The sequence below is a fragment of the Mesocricetus auratus genome, unplaced genomic scaffold (genome assembly GCF_017639785.1).
Source record: "Mesocricetus auratus isolate SY011 unplaced genomic scaffold, BCM_Maur_2.0 Super-Scaffold_100023, whole genome shotgun sequence".
NCBI lineage: Eukaryota > Metazoa > Chordata > Mammalia > Rodentia > Cricetidae > Mesocricetus > Mesocricetus auratus.
Genome location: NW_024429204.1, coordinates 28,607,276 through 28,620,519, shown reverse-complemented (window position 1 = coordinate 28,620,519; position 13,244 = coordinate 28,607,276). Strand labels below are relative to the sequence as shown.

Sequence of the window (13,244 nt, the reverse complement as noted above, 5' to 3'; positions counted from 1 at the left end):
AATAAAAACAACTCACACTTAGATCCTATGCGTTTGAAGTAGCAGGCAATTTAATCAAAAGGGATTTTTAATTCACTACAGGGATCGGCTTGCTGAATGTTATCCATCTGAAATGCTACTTGGTGAAACCACACAGGCTGCTGTGTAGCAGGTTAGCAAATGGCCACTCCAACTATTTCCTGCTCCCAAGGAGTCTTCACCCACTGGGAGAGACTGGGGGGGGGGCACTCAGCATCTAGGCGTTTACATGGAACCAGTCAGAAAATAGATGAATTGCTCCATGAAACTGCCCAGGGGGATGGAATGAGCTGTGTCATAGGTTCAGCTGTTTACTCAACAAACCACTGGCCTTCCCCTTCTGATATGACCGTTTAGACACAGCCCGCCTAGAAATGACCAGCCCTCAAGGAATGCCTGGACAAAGGAGGAGTCCCACTGGCCACCTGGATGTCACAGCACAATAATGAAAGGCATCTTGGAGACGCATGCCCTGTGCGGTGGAGGCAGAGTGCAGACTCACCTGGCCTGGTAGGAGGTGAGGAGCACTTACGGGATGGGGAATGTCTTTTCCTGGTGACGGGAGAAATCTGGAACTTCAAACACACAGAATCCGGACACGGATTGTTTTATTAAACCGTTTCGCTATTCTGGACTCAAAGACTTGATTTTTCAAAGTGGGATGGGAGACAAACTGGGTTGGGCACATGATTTGTTCGTGTTGTCCTCCCTGTCAAAGCGCCATTAGTAAATCTTTTTTGGAGGGGTGTGCATGGGAGATAACAGGAGTTGTGCTGATTCAACCTGGCCTGCGTAGATGGAAGTTCAGAGGCAGAGGTTCATTTACGCAGGGTATGGGAGAGGGAGAGGAGGGAAGGAGTCACGCACAGGTCCCCAGGCAGTGCTTTGCTCTGCTGTCCCCAGGCAGTGCTTTGCTCTGCTCTCAGCAAGTTTCAGCCTTGGGCACCGTTTCTCTGAAGTTGCAAGAAGACCTCCCACAGCCCGGGAGACCACATCCTGTCAGCTCGCTGCAAGTCTGGAGAGAAAAGAGCTTCTGTCTCAGGACATCAGGAGGACTGGCGGCTTGACCTTCCCTGCTGCTGGGGAATGGATGGAGGGTGCCCACCGGGAAAGCTTAGGCCCAGTGACCATCGCTATCCTGGGTGGACGAGGAAGGGGTGTGTCAGCTTTTCCAAGCCCTCGGCGCCGGAGGCTGCTGAGGAAGGGAAGTCATCGGCGAGGAGTCACGGGAGAGGTGGTTGTACGTGACCACCAGACCACAATGATGTCCACAAACATCTCTACAGTCTCCGTCTCAGGGGTTCCCACAGAATCAACCGTTCCTTCCTACCAGCAGTGCGACAAGTAAATACTAAAAAGCCCTGTCAGGTGAACATGTTTTGATCACACTGCAAGTGAAGGACAATGTGTGAAAGTGGACATTTAGTGGGGAAGAAAAAGAAAAATGCTTCAATTGCCATTACTTTCTAAAACCATATAAAGTGTGTATCTCATGAACTACATGAGTACCCCAAACAGCCAGTCTTTGTCTTACCTTCACAGGAAAAGGTTAGAGGGCATCGTGGATCCACTCAGTGGATGATGGGGACATCATCAGAACACTGTCCGCATGAGAAGGCACTCACTCAGCAGCTCGTGGGAGCGGGACTCAGGTCAGGAAACCCAGCACCTCTCCAGGATGGAGGCTGCCCAGGCAGCACTTTAGAGGTGGGGTCACCGCGCTATATCCTGGACCAACAGCTGAGGTGACAGCCTCTGTCGGGTATCAAGACAGTCCCAGAAGCTAGAAGATGCAGACTGTACTGGCTGGTTTTGTGTGTCAACTTGACACAAGCTAAAGTCATCAGAGGAAGGAGCCTCAGCTGAGGAAATGCCTCCATGAGTAACAGCTATAAGGCATTTTCTCAATTAGTGATCAATGCAGGAGGGCCCAGCCCATGGTGGGTGGAGCCATCCCTGGGCTGGGGTGGGGGCGTGGTCCTTGGTTCTATAAGAAAGCAGGCTGAGCAAGCCATGGGAAGCAAGGCAGTAATCAGCACCCCTCCATGGGCCTTTGCCTCAATGCCTGCCTCTAGGATTCTGCCCTGCTTGAGTTCCTGTCCCGACTTCCTTCAGTGACATACAGCAATGCTGAGGTGTAAGCCAAATAAACCCTTCCCTCCCAGATTTGCCTTTTGGTCGTGGTGTTTGTCACAACAATACAAACCCTAACTACCCAGGCCGCAGACTCGTGAGTGTGACCACTGACCTTACTATTCTGCTACTAGAGCATTTTGGAAAGGGCTTCCTTCCCACGCATCCTGATCCCACATAACAGGATGGAGTTGTATCGTGCGGGATATTGGCCCTTTGGGGGATTGGACCTGGTCCTTGTCTCAAAACACCAACCAAAACCCAAAATCTAAGGTAGAAGGCTACCTGATTTCTACATCTAACTCTGGAGCTAAGAGCTGTCTAATTCCCAGGGTGACCTATGGAGTGGGTACTGTCGGCAGTCCCTACTGTTACCACAGTTGTTGGGGTCAGAACCTGGAAGTCCTGTCAAGCCAGGCACACATACCCATCCTCAGCAAGCCGAATAAAAAGACAATTCATGGTGAAAAGGCAGAAAAATGAAATTCATTCAGCGCGTCTACTTTGGGCAGAGGAGCAAAGAGCTCGGGCGACAGCCCCTGTGAGTCCATCTTCAGGGCCTTGACTGACTTGAGGGTTAGGGTTAAACAGAGGGCAGAAGGTTGGCATGAGTGACTAAGCAGTCCTGGCCAAGGTGCGATGCTACCCCAGCCACTACCTGTCATTGTTTCCACTCCAGATGCCCCTCACCCTCACAAGATAGTATGACAAGTTGTCAAAACTGCGTGAAATCTCTCTTGAGGTGACAAGTTCCTCCTCTGACTCTCTTTTCTTTCTCCCAGCATGAGATCCTGGAGAATTTCAAATCCTTGGGGGACCATGGTTTGAATAATTTACCAGTGGATGGGAGGGGAGCTTGTGGCTCTTTAGGACGTCATCAAGTGATGGTGCAGAGGACAGTAAATGAACTGTCTCAAGGTCACCGCCTGCACTTGACCCCAGACTTCACGACTGAGGAATGTACTCTCTCCCCTTCTTCCGTGGACCATAACTTGAAAGCCTCCCGGGATCAGCCAGCTTACCAGGATGGCCGTGACTCGAAGAGCAGGTTGGTTCTGTCCTCACTGGGACAGTGAAGGCATTGAAGAACTTCGCCACGCATAGTCATAGTAGGTGTGCCACCCGCTCGCCTGACTCCGCTGGCTTGCTTCCCCCTCAAAATGGTCCTCCCCCACCCCTCCCACGTGAGTATGGACGTATGTCCCTGCAGCGTGTGTGGGTATTGGGCTGAGTAGTACGGCAGGAAGAAATGGGAAAAGTACCCAGAGGTGCTGACGAAACACTGTGTAAATAAGACAGATGCTGAAACATTTATTTTTCTTTGGTTGACTGGCCGTGTTTGTGGAAGGATCCTGTGGCTCCAGATTGAGAACTACCCAGTCAGCCTCTGGGCTAAGCTAGTCTCTTTAGCTTTGTTTACATCCACCAAATACCACAGAGGAATGCAAAGGCCCTGGAGGCCAACTGGGTAAGGTCCACTCCGCAGGGGGACTTCTTCCCAGTTCTTTAGACCTAAATCTATGAGCTCTGCTGCCCAGGGGACCAAAGAGCCTGATTTGAGAGGTGGGAAGTCAGGACAGGGGACAGAAAGCCCTCCTCCTTCCACTGTGAGGAACAAAGTTTTCCAAATGTGCCTCTGGGTTGCTCAGCAGGGTGAAGGCTTGGGTCAGAAATTTAATATCCAGCACAACATTAATTAGAAGAAATATTGTCTGAGCTCAGAGGAGCTGGCCATGTTATTAAAATACAGAGCAGACACCGTCTCAACCCCCACATAATGGCAATCCTGCAGACGGAGGGGGGGCGCTTCCTTATTTTTAAAGATAAAGGTGGGTGTGTGGTGTAAATAGGGAACCCACCATCACAGGAGATAAATCAACAGAGACAACTTTAGCCAAGTCCCATGGGTTCCCACACCCAGACTCTTACTCAGTCTTTTCCTGCCCACCCTTTCTCTGTCACACCCTCCAACCGCCCCACTCCCTGACGTTCTTCCTCCCTGACACAGCAGCTCTCTACCCCTGGCATCTCTCCCCTACACACCTGTCTTAGACACTCTTCTGCGCACACCCACCCATGGAACAAAAAGACCCTGAGGTAGCACCTAAAGCCAGGCGCAGAGACAACAGAAGGCAGAATGGGCACCAGAAGGAAATGGGAAGGAGCCTCTGGGTACAGTCAGACCAGGACTAGAACCTGTCTCCTGCCAGATGTGTGGCCACAGGCGAGGCCCTGGAGGTTCTCCCTTCATCTGGTAAAGCAGAGCTAATATGGCCATCTCCCAGGGCGATGGGGAGTAAAAGACAAACTTTCCTAGTCAGTGTGGCTTGAAACAGTCCAATCACTCACGCGTGCACCCGGAAACCGCAACCACCGTCCGCTGCTAACTGAGGTCGAACATCCTCGTGGGCCTGTGTGGCTCCCTGCCTTGTTTGATGTACTAGAACACTCTTAGCACCGGTGGCTGTGACCAAATGCCCATCCCAGATGGGATTAATAAATGAGTGTGTAGAGCCTCCTAGCAAGAAGCAACACACAGCACTGAGACTGTAGCCTCCATAGCCACAAGATCCAGTTCCCGGGCAGTCCTCTCAGAACCAACACAGGTTTCCCTGTGGTGCCCTTCAAATACAGCCCAGAAAAGAGCTAAGAGCCAGCCGGCGCTGATAGTGTCGAGGAAGAGCTCCTGGGGGTGTGGGTGGCCGTGTATGTCTCCACCTGGTTGCTGACTCCATGGTATGCTCTGATTTAGCCCCATGTGTGTCCACGGCAGCCTTATTTTTCAGTAGAAACCATGTGATCCGGGAGACAATGGAGTGACATCTTCAAAGTACAGAAAGGAAATACCTGCCCCCTGTAATTCCATATACGCACTAAAAATACCTCCATGAAGGAGTGGGGCAAACTTTGGTTTAGGACAATCAGAGCAGAAACACAAAACAGTGCCCTTTAAACAATAGGAAAGCAAGAAAGACACACGGAAGAAAGAAAAGGTTGATAGACATGAATGCAGGCTGCAGCGACTGATTATAAAACACAAAAGGTAGAAGCCAAGCAAGTAAGAACGCTGCTGGTAGGGTTGGGATGTACAGCCCTGCTGTAGAGAACTTGTCCAGCATCGGTGAGGTCTTGGATCTTATTCCCCCTCGCTGTAAGCATTTTGGGTCACATAGACCCTTGCCACGAGAGTTCTATGGGTCTTAATAAAAAAAGCCTGGCGTCAGATATAAGGGTAAAAGCTGAAAGACTAGAGAGACAAAGGTGTGGTTTTGCTCCTTCATCTCTCTGATCTTTAGGCATTTTCCTCAATATCTGACTCTGGGCCATTATTATTTAAGACCTATTAGAGCTCGTGTTACATCCGCTTCCTTCACACGTAGGTGAGAGTCACATGGATCCTGAAAAGTTGACAGGCAGCAGAGTCCCCTGTTGAGTCCTGTCTCCGTGGTACCCATTGTCCTGTGCAATCAGCCCCACAAGCAGTCCAGACTCCGGCTTACTGGGTAGGCTGCATCTGCAGACTGCTGATCCCTGAGACCAGATGGCAAGTCACAGGCAGGGAAGTTCTTCTCCAAGATGACACAGCACCATGGTCAGAGTGACTGCAGAAGTATGTAATCAGGCTGTGATGCCAATCTGATATGCTTGGGGTGGTAGACGCATGCCACACTTAACCTGTGAGTCTGTAATGTGTCTTTGTGTGTGGGAGTGAGATGGTCAGGATTGGTGAAATGGGCCGCAGGTCTACCCCCAAGAGTGCGTAGCCCTGTCACATGCCTGTGCAAGTTCAGCCCACAGAAACAGAAACTCGTTTACCTTAAGGCCACACACGGACCAGCCTTTGCTCACATGGAGGTGAGGGCACATCAGACTCTGCAATCTTCCTCCTCCTCCTGGTGCATCCGCCCATCACACACTGTGTGTCATCAGAGTAGGTGCCCCTGTGCTCATTCTCGCAGGCACGCTGTTAGAGCAGCAGGTGGACTTCATCCAGAGGGTTGACACTCTTCCTGTGTACTCTGTGTGGGGGTGGGGGAAAGGAGGCAAACACTCCATATCTCTTTTGTACCAGAGCCTACCTACTTACCTTTTCTGCTGCGTTTTCACCCTGAAAGGGGAGGAGGACAACAATGTATTCATTAAAAACGTTCCTCAAGTGGCTACTTTGTTCACTTGGGGCTTTGCAAGAGCTGTTGTGATGAGGCCAGAAATTAGGGCAGGGCTGTGCTCTGTTCATTAGATAAGTCCCTGCCCTAACCACTTTAGACTCCACACAGAGGGCAGTGAAAATTATTGTTTAACTGGCAAGAGAAAACAAAACCAAAACAACAAAACAAACAAGAAAAAAGCAAACAGCTGTATATATGTTCTCTTATTGATTGATGAATAAAACACTGTTTGGCCCATGGAGGCAGGAAGACAGGTGGGACGAGGAAAAGGAGAGAATTCTGGGAAAGGTAGGCAGAGCAGCGCCGTGAAAGAGTCGCCATGTAGACCACAAACGAGTAACAGGTCCAGGCATTCTCCAGCCAGGACCACATGGAAATACGTAGATTAATAGAAATGGGTTAATAATTAAAACAGAGCTAGCCAATAAGAAGCCCTTGTCATCGGTCAACAGTTTTATAATTAATATAGCATCTGAAGCAGCAGAACCTGGCAGGACGAGAAACTTCCATCAACAGCCAGCCTTCACCCCTTGTCCTCCTGGAGAGAAGTTCAGCCACACACGGGGTTCTCCAAGTCAAATCCAAACTCTGAGTCATTGCCAAGTGCATGTATGGAGGCGATCCTCTCTTCATCTTGCTGGCATTCGCCAGCACTCATTGGAGGGCTCTGCTGTGCAATTGTCCCAAAAGGTAAATCCCTAACCCAGCTCTCCCGAACAGAGCAGATAAAAGTCAACAAAGAAGATGCAGAGATCACCACCAGGGAGAGTACAAGGTGCAGGAAAGAGTCATAGCCGGGGCATCTGTGGTGGGGGCAGATCATTTGCAGGGCAATCGCAGAGGAAGTTCAGAAGCTCAGCAGGGGAAAGGGGAGGGTGCAGATATTGGCTGAGTTCCTTGGGTTCCTGGCTTTGAGTTGGGGGTTATCTCCAAGCTGCATGGTTGCCCTCCTGACCTTGTACGGGAAGGCTGTCTTCCTTTTGCTGATAAAACACAAAGGCTCATGATGTAAACCAAACCATCAGGACTGCCTGACTCAAGGTCATTGGTCCAGCGTGTGGCTGAACCTAGTCTTAAAGTGTGACGTTCCTGGAACAGGCAGAGTCATAAAGTAACGGACGGTGCAGAGCCAGGCCCAGTAGCCTCCTGCCAAAGGTTTGCACGTTATCCCTCTGGCTAATCTACACACTGGCAGCCCACATGGGTTAGGGCACTTCTCAAAGGGAAAGACAAGCCTAGAACATGACTCCCACTACCAGGAGTCTGGTCAGCAATCACAGAGTCACTCCATGTCATCTGTGTGACACAAGGAAAGACCCCAAACCTCTCCTAGCCTCATTTTCTTTCTCTACAAAATAGAGATACGCATGAGAATCTCTGTCTCGTGTCTACAGGGGGGATTCCGGGTGTTGTGTCTGTTGCCCCTCATTGGACTGTGCCTGGAATCTAAGAAGTACACAAAGTTATGAGAGACACTTGTTACTCTACCAGCCACGATGCGCATAGAAATCACACATTTTATCCACTGTCTCCAAACCTCTTGAGTACTCAGTTGACCTATTTTACAATAAGGCGAAGGAGGGACATCACTGTCATTAATGGGCCATTTTGAAGAAGGCGACATCCACTGATAAACTGAGTCTAAAGCTGGTGGGGGAATGTCCTGCATGCTGTTAATATATGTTTATCTTATTGGTTGATGAATAAATCACTGGTTGGCCAGTAGACAGGCAGGAAGTATAGGCGGGGCTACCAGACTAGGAGAATTCTGGGGAGAGGATGCAGAGAGAAGCTGCCAGAGAGACACCATGTAGCTACTGGGAGAATAGGACTCAAGACGTTATCCAGTAAGATAAGGACATGTAGAAATACATAGATTACTAGTTATGGGTTAATAATTAAGAGGGTGCTAGCCAGTATGAAACCTGACCAAACAGTTTATAATTAATATAAGCCCCTGTGTGTTTTATTTGAGGGGGGACTAAAGGGCTGCAGAACCAGACGGAACCCAAAGTCTGACTACATAAAGCCTTTTCTGATGGCTCAAACCTCAGAACTACTGGTCTACCAGCAGCTGTGCTTCCAGATGTTCAACAGAGGTGGGAAGGGCTGAATCTCATCACCTGGTCTTGCTTCCCGTGCCTGGCTTGGAGATACTCTGAATTTCTCCCTCAGAAGTGCTGTTTGGGTGACATCCAATGGCTAGGCTTGTCTTTAGCTCACCACCATTTATGATTTGGTGTTGGGCCCCATGCAGCCCATGGACCACAGGCTGGATATGCAGGCACGCGGGAGAACCAGATACAGACAAAAGCAACACATGGCTCAGGAGTATATAGAGAGTTACACAAACCCTGCAGGGTGACTCCTCGAGAGATCGCGGTGAGGTTGAGGGTAGTCCCTTGGACGGTACTGACGATGAAAAGGGATGGAGAAGCTGGCGGATCACAGAGGGAACGGCAAGGCGAAGGCACACTGGTCCCTGACTGATTCTAGTGCCCAGGCTGAGTGAACCAGCACAGAGATCAGGCTCGGTGCTAAAGACAGCTAGCAGGCTGCCTTCATTAGTTTTCTATTACCATGACCAAATACCGTGATCAAGACAACTTATGGGAGAAAAGGGTCGTTTGGGGCTTGTAGTTTCAGAGGGTTAGAGTCCATGACTATCATGGCAGAGAGCATGGCAGCAGGCAGGCTGGGGCACACCTCATGAGACAGGCCCACAAGGCACAAGAAAGACACTGGCAACCCCTCCAGTCTTTGGAAACCCCGAAGCCCACTCCCAGTGACACACCTCCTCTAATAAGGCCACGCCCCTCCCTCTCCCCATGTAGTTCCACAACTGGGGACCACGTATTAAAACATATGAGGTTACAGAGCCTGTACTCGTTCAAACCACTCCACAGGCTGGCCGTCCTTTTTCAAATTTTAGGTACTTGATGGGTCCTATCCAGGAGGTAACAACTGCCCAAGCGTCTGGGCAGACAGAGACAGGAGGAGCAGTACACGCTGCCATACAGAGTAGAGTGAAAAACCAAGACACTGTAGAGAACTCCAGTCGGGGTGAAAGTCACTGCCTCATCTGGTCCTCTGCCTGCCACAGACAATGTCAAATCTGACATATGGCAGGCAGCCAGCACATGGGACCATGGCAGATTTTCCAGTGATTCTGGATGAACGAGTGCTTCATAAGGTTTTTGTTCTTTCTCAAGGAGCTGTCATCTTATGGGTGTGGAACAGCTCATATTTTATGTTTTCTTTTGTCACCTTCAGAAGAGAGCAGCAATGGAGGACTTGGTGCCTATGCACTCATCCGTCGATTAGGAAGCAAAGAGGACAAGAGGTCGTTGAAAAGCCTGGCACCTGGCATGTCACATTCTTTTCTGGACGCAGTCATGTTTCCGCTAATGCCCTAGCATTTCCCTCAATCCAAGCTAATGGAATTTGCTATGCGTTCTTTTGACACTGAATGATGCTGATGTCATCTCGCTCATCTATTGTAGGACTGGACACTACCGGTTGATACTTACTCCAAATCATTTCATCTTGACCCTGAGTGCTGGCATATTCCAAGGGTCATGCTTCTACAGCTCAAGGGCACCGGCATCCCCTAAAAGGCAAATGTGACAGCCTAGCTGACTACTTGGAATTAATCACCTTTGTACTTACGGTCCCAGCTGGATTGTACTCAGGGATCTGCAGGTGCGCGTATGCCTGAATTGCTGTTGTATCTAAATAATGTTCCATTCAGAGTCTTCTTAATTTACTCGTGTTGGTACTGGGGAACTCATCACTGGGAAAGAAAGTCACCTCACTGCGCAGATATGCAGACACTAAGCCAGGACCTCTACCCAGAAGCCGTCCTCTGGGAAAGGTTCTACCACCAGACACTCGAAGAAAATGCCCCTTAGAGAGACAGACAGCATGGTCAGGCAAAGAAAATTTAGGAGCTGTTAAGAGTGACGGATAATGTGTCATGGACCAGACTGACAGTGAGCACAAAATGAAATGAAGGAATAGGTCTTGTGGTCAAAGGGGAAGCTGGGATCCACCTGAGATCCAATTAGCAGGAACCGATATGATTCAACAATGTGCTGGAAAGACGGGGGCTTTATCCAGGGGAGAATGCAATTGAGCGGAGGCTGCAGACGTTGGGCATAGGGATGGAACGGAGAGAGGGAAGAAAGAGCACTAAGATTCTGCAGTGTGCCGAGCATTAGCACGGGCTGTTTGTGTTGGACACCGGGAGAGATGGAGTGTATCAGTTACTTTTCGCTGCTGTGACAAAACATCACGACTAGAGGCAACTGAAGGAAGAGTCTATGTATGTTGGCTTGGGATAAGAGTCCATGATGGTATTCAGGTTGGCTTGTGGCCCCAAAGGGATAGAGTCCATGATGGTATTCAGGTTGGCTTGTGGCCCCAAAGGGATAGAGTCCATGATGGTATTCAGGTTGGCTTGTGGCTCCAAAGGGATAGAGTCCATGATGGTATTCAGGTTGGCTTGTGGCTCCAAAGGGATAGAGTCCATGATGGTATTCAGGTTGGCTTGTGGCTCCAAAGGGATAGAGTCCATGATGGTATTCAGGTTGGCTTGTGGCTCCAAAGGGATAGAGTCCATGATGGTATTCAGGTTGGCTTGTGGCTCCAAAGGGATAGAGTCCATGATGGTATTCAGGTTGGCTTTTGGCTCCAAAGGGATAGAGTCCACGATGCACACTGCAGTCATGGCAACTCGCAGCCAGCATGGTGGCAGGAGCAGGAAGCGGAGGGCTCACATCTTCAAACAGAAGCACAAAGCAGAGAGAATAAAAGATGAACTCACAGACACAGAACAAGGCAGATGCCGCGGCTGATCCCACCGCCTTGGTCCAGCTGTCCTGCCCAGGGGTCAACAGCACCACCACTCCACCCCCTGGTCTCTGACCACACCAAGTGCGAGCCAGAGAGCAAGAGGAGAGCCTTCCCCTCCGCCAGTTTATCAGCTGCCACCGGAAAAGACCGCGTCCTAGGGCTGGCACCCCAAGGCTACAGGCAGAATGAGTTCCACGGCAAGTGAGGTTTTTATTCTCAAAGCCTGCCTTCTGCACCACCTAAACCCCACCAAGCAGGGACCAAGTGTTCAAATTCCCCAGACTATGTGGGGGGGTGTGTTTCTCATTTCAGCCACCTCAGGGAGGAAGGATGTGTGGCTGCCCCAGGGAGAGGACAAAAGGAGAGCACAGGTGTCTGCTGACACCCCGCTGAGGAGTCCCCTACACTCCACAGATGAGAGAGGCATGAGGGGTCACAGGAGATGGTTCATGAATGACTGCAGGGACAAGGGTGCTTTCCTCCTCCTCCTCCTCCTCCTCTCCTCCTCCTCCTCCTCCTCCTCCTCCCTCCCTCACTCCCTCCCTCCCTTCTTCCTTCTTCCTCTCCCCCTCCCCCTTCTCCAGAACATTGTCCTCTACTCTTTCTTACACTGAGACTTGCTGACCAACCGTCCTTTAAATTCAAGCGTTGACTCCCTGTCTTAACAAGAGTCATATGGACATCCACTACTTACGCTCCCAGTCTGAAGCCCCTATTGCCTGCATGACCCTGTGGCCCAGAAAGACGGACCTTCTTGGGCAAAGCAATCGGAGCCCTAGGAGTGCATTAAACCAGCTACCTAAAGTCATCTCAGTCTGTAGCTTGAGTGTGTTGCCTGGGGGCCTTGAACCCTGCCCTGAGTAAGAACAGGGCAGTCAGGCAGACAGTGGGGTCGGAATTAGCATGTGGGGAAAGCCAGTGGCAGAGAGGAGGGCTGGAAATGCTCCTTACTTGGTCTGAGCTGTGCTACAGGCCGCTGTGCTCGCGTGTGAGCTATGGGAAGGATCCCAGTGCCCTCAGAACTGGAGTGTGGCGGAAGTCCCAGTCCTTCCTGCAGCTGCTGTCTTTGAAGCACTGACATTTCCCCCAGCTCTGGTATACTTCCTTCTTGGGAACTTAATCCCTTTTTATCCCCCACCTCCACCTCCGGTGTGTGTATCCAGGCCACAGGTCAACCTTGGGTGTCATGCCTCAGGTACTAGCTTAGCTACCTTATTTTTAGGATATAATCTAACTCTTGATGACTGGGCTAGCCTAGGTAGCCAGCGATTCCCAGGGACCATCTGTGTCAGTCTTCCTGGTTTCGGGATTACAAAAAACATGGCCACCATGCCCAGACTGCTTTCTTTTGTTTTTGATATAAAAAGATAATTAACATCATTTCCTCCTTCCCTTTCCTACCTCCAAGCCCTCCTATGGATCACTCTCAAATCATGGCCTCTATTTTCATTAATTTTTGTTACATGTGTATATGTATATACTGAATGAAAAAAAAAGAAATAAAAAGGAAAGGAAATGCGAGTGCCCCTGGGTATGGTGAAGGAGAAAGTTTATACGGGGGAGAGCATAGCCAGAAGCAGGCACATCTGGGGGAGTCCAGAGTGGACATGACCAGACTGAATTGTGCCATGTGAGGAGAGGGGGAGGGGAAGGAAAAGGGGAGAGCCAGGGGACCAGGTGCAGCAGCCAGGAGGCCCACGGGTACAAAGAGAGTGGGCAACCAAAACCGTTGGATTTTACAGGAAGGGCAGCTGGGGGAAGGCCATCCCAGCCCTGGGGCCGGAGACGTTAAGGGTGTGGGGGGGTGTCAGCTAAGAGGGTCCTGTAACAGGCAGAGACTAAGGGATGCTGGGAGAACCTGGGGGTCAGTATCAGCTTTGATATGATAAATAGGAACCTCAGCCATTTATTTGTTCCAGATTTGAAACCTAACATACATGTATGTACATGTATATGTGTGTGTATTTATGTATGTATGTATGTATGCATGTATGTATGAATGTATGTATGTATTCCTCAATATGCCCACTGTCTTTATAATGTACTGGTATGTATATGTTTTCAGGGATG

General features: G+C 50.0%; 1 long non-coding RNA gene across 1 annotated transcript; it reads right to left on the bottom strand.

The window, feature by feature from the left end:
• Positions 1–609: 609 nt before the first annotated feature.
• On the bottom strand, positions 610–1,890 carry LOC121133692. Its single transcript, XR_005870654.1, has 2 exons — positions 1,553–1,890; positions 610–1,033 (listed from the first exon to the last, which is right to left on the bottom strand). It is a non-coding gene; the product is annotated as an uncharacterized LOC121133692 (long non-coding RNA).
• Positions 1,891–13,244: the final 11,354 nt, after the last annotated feature.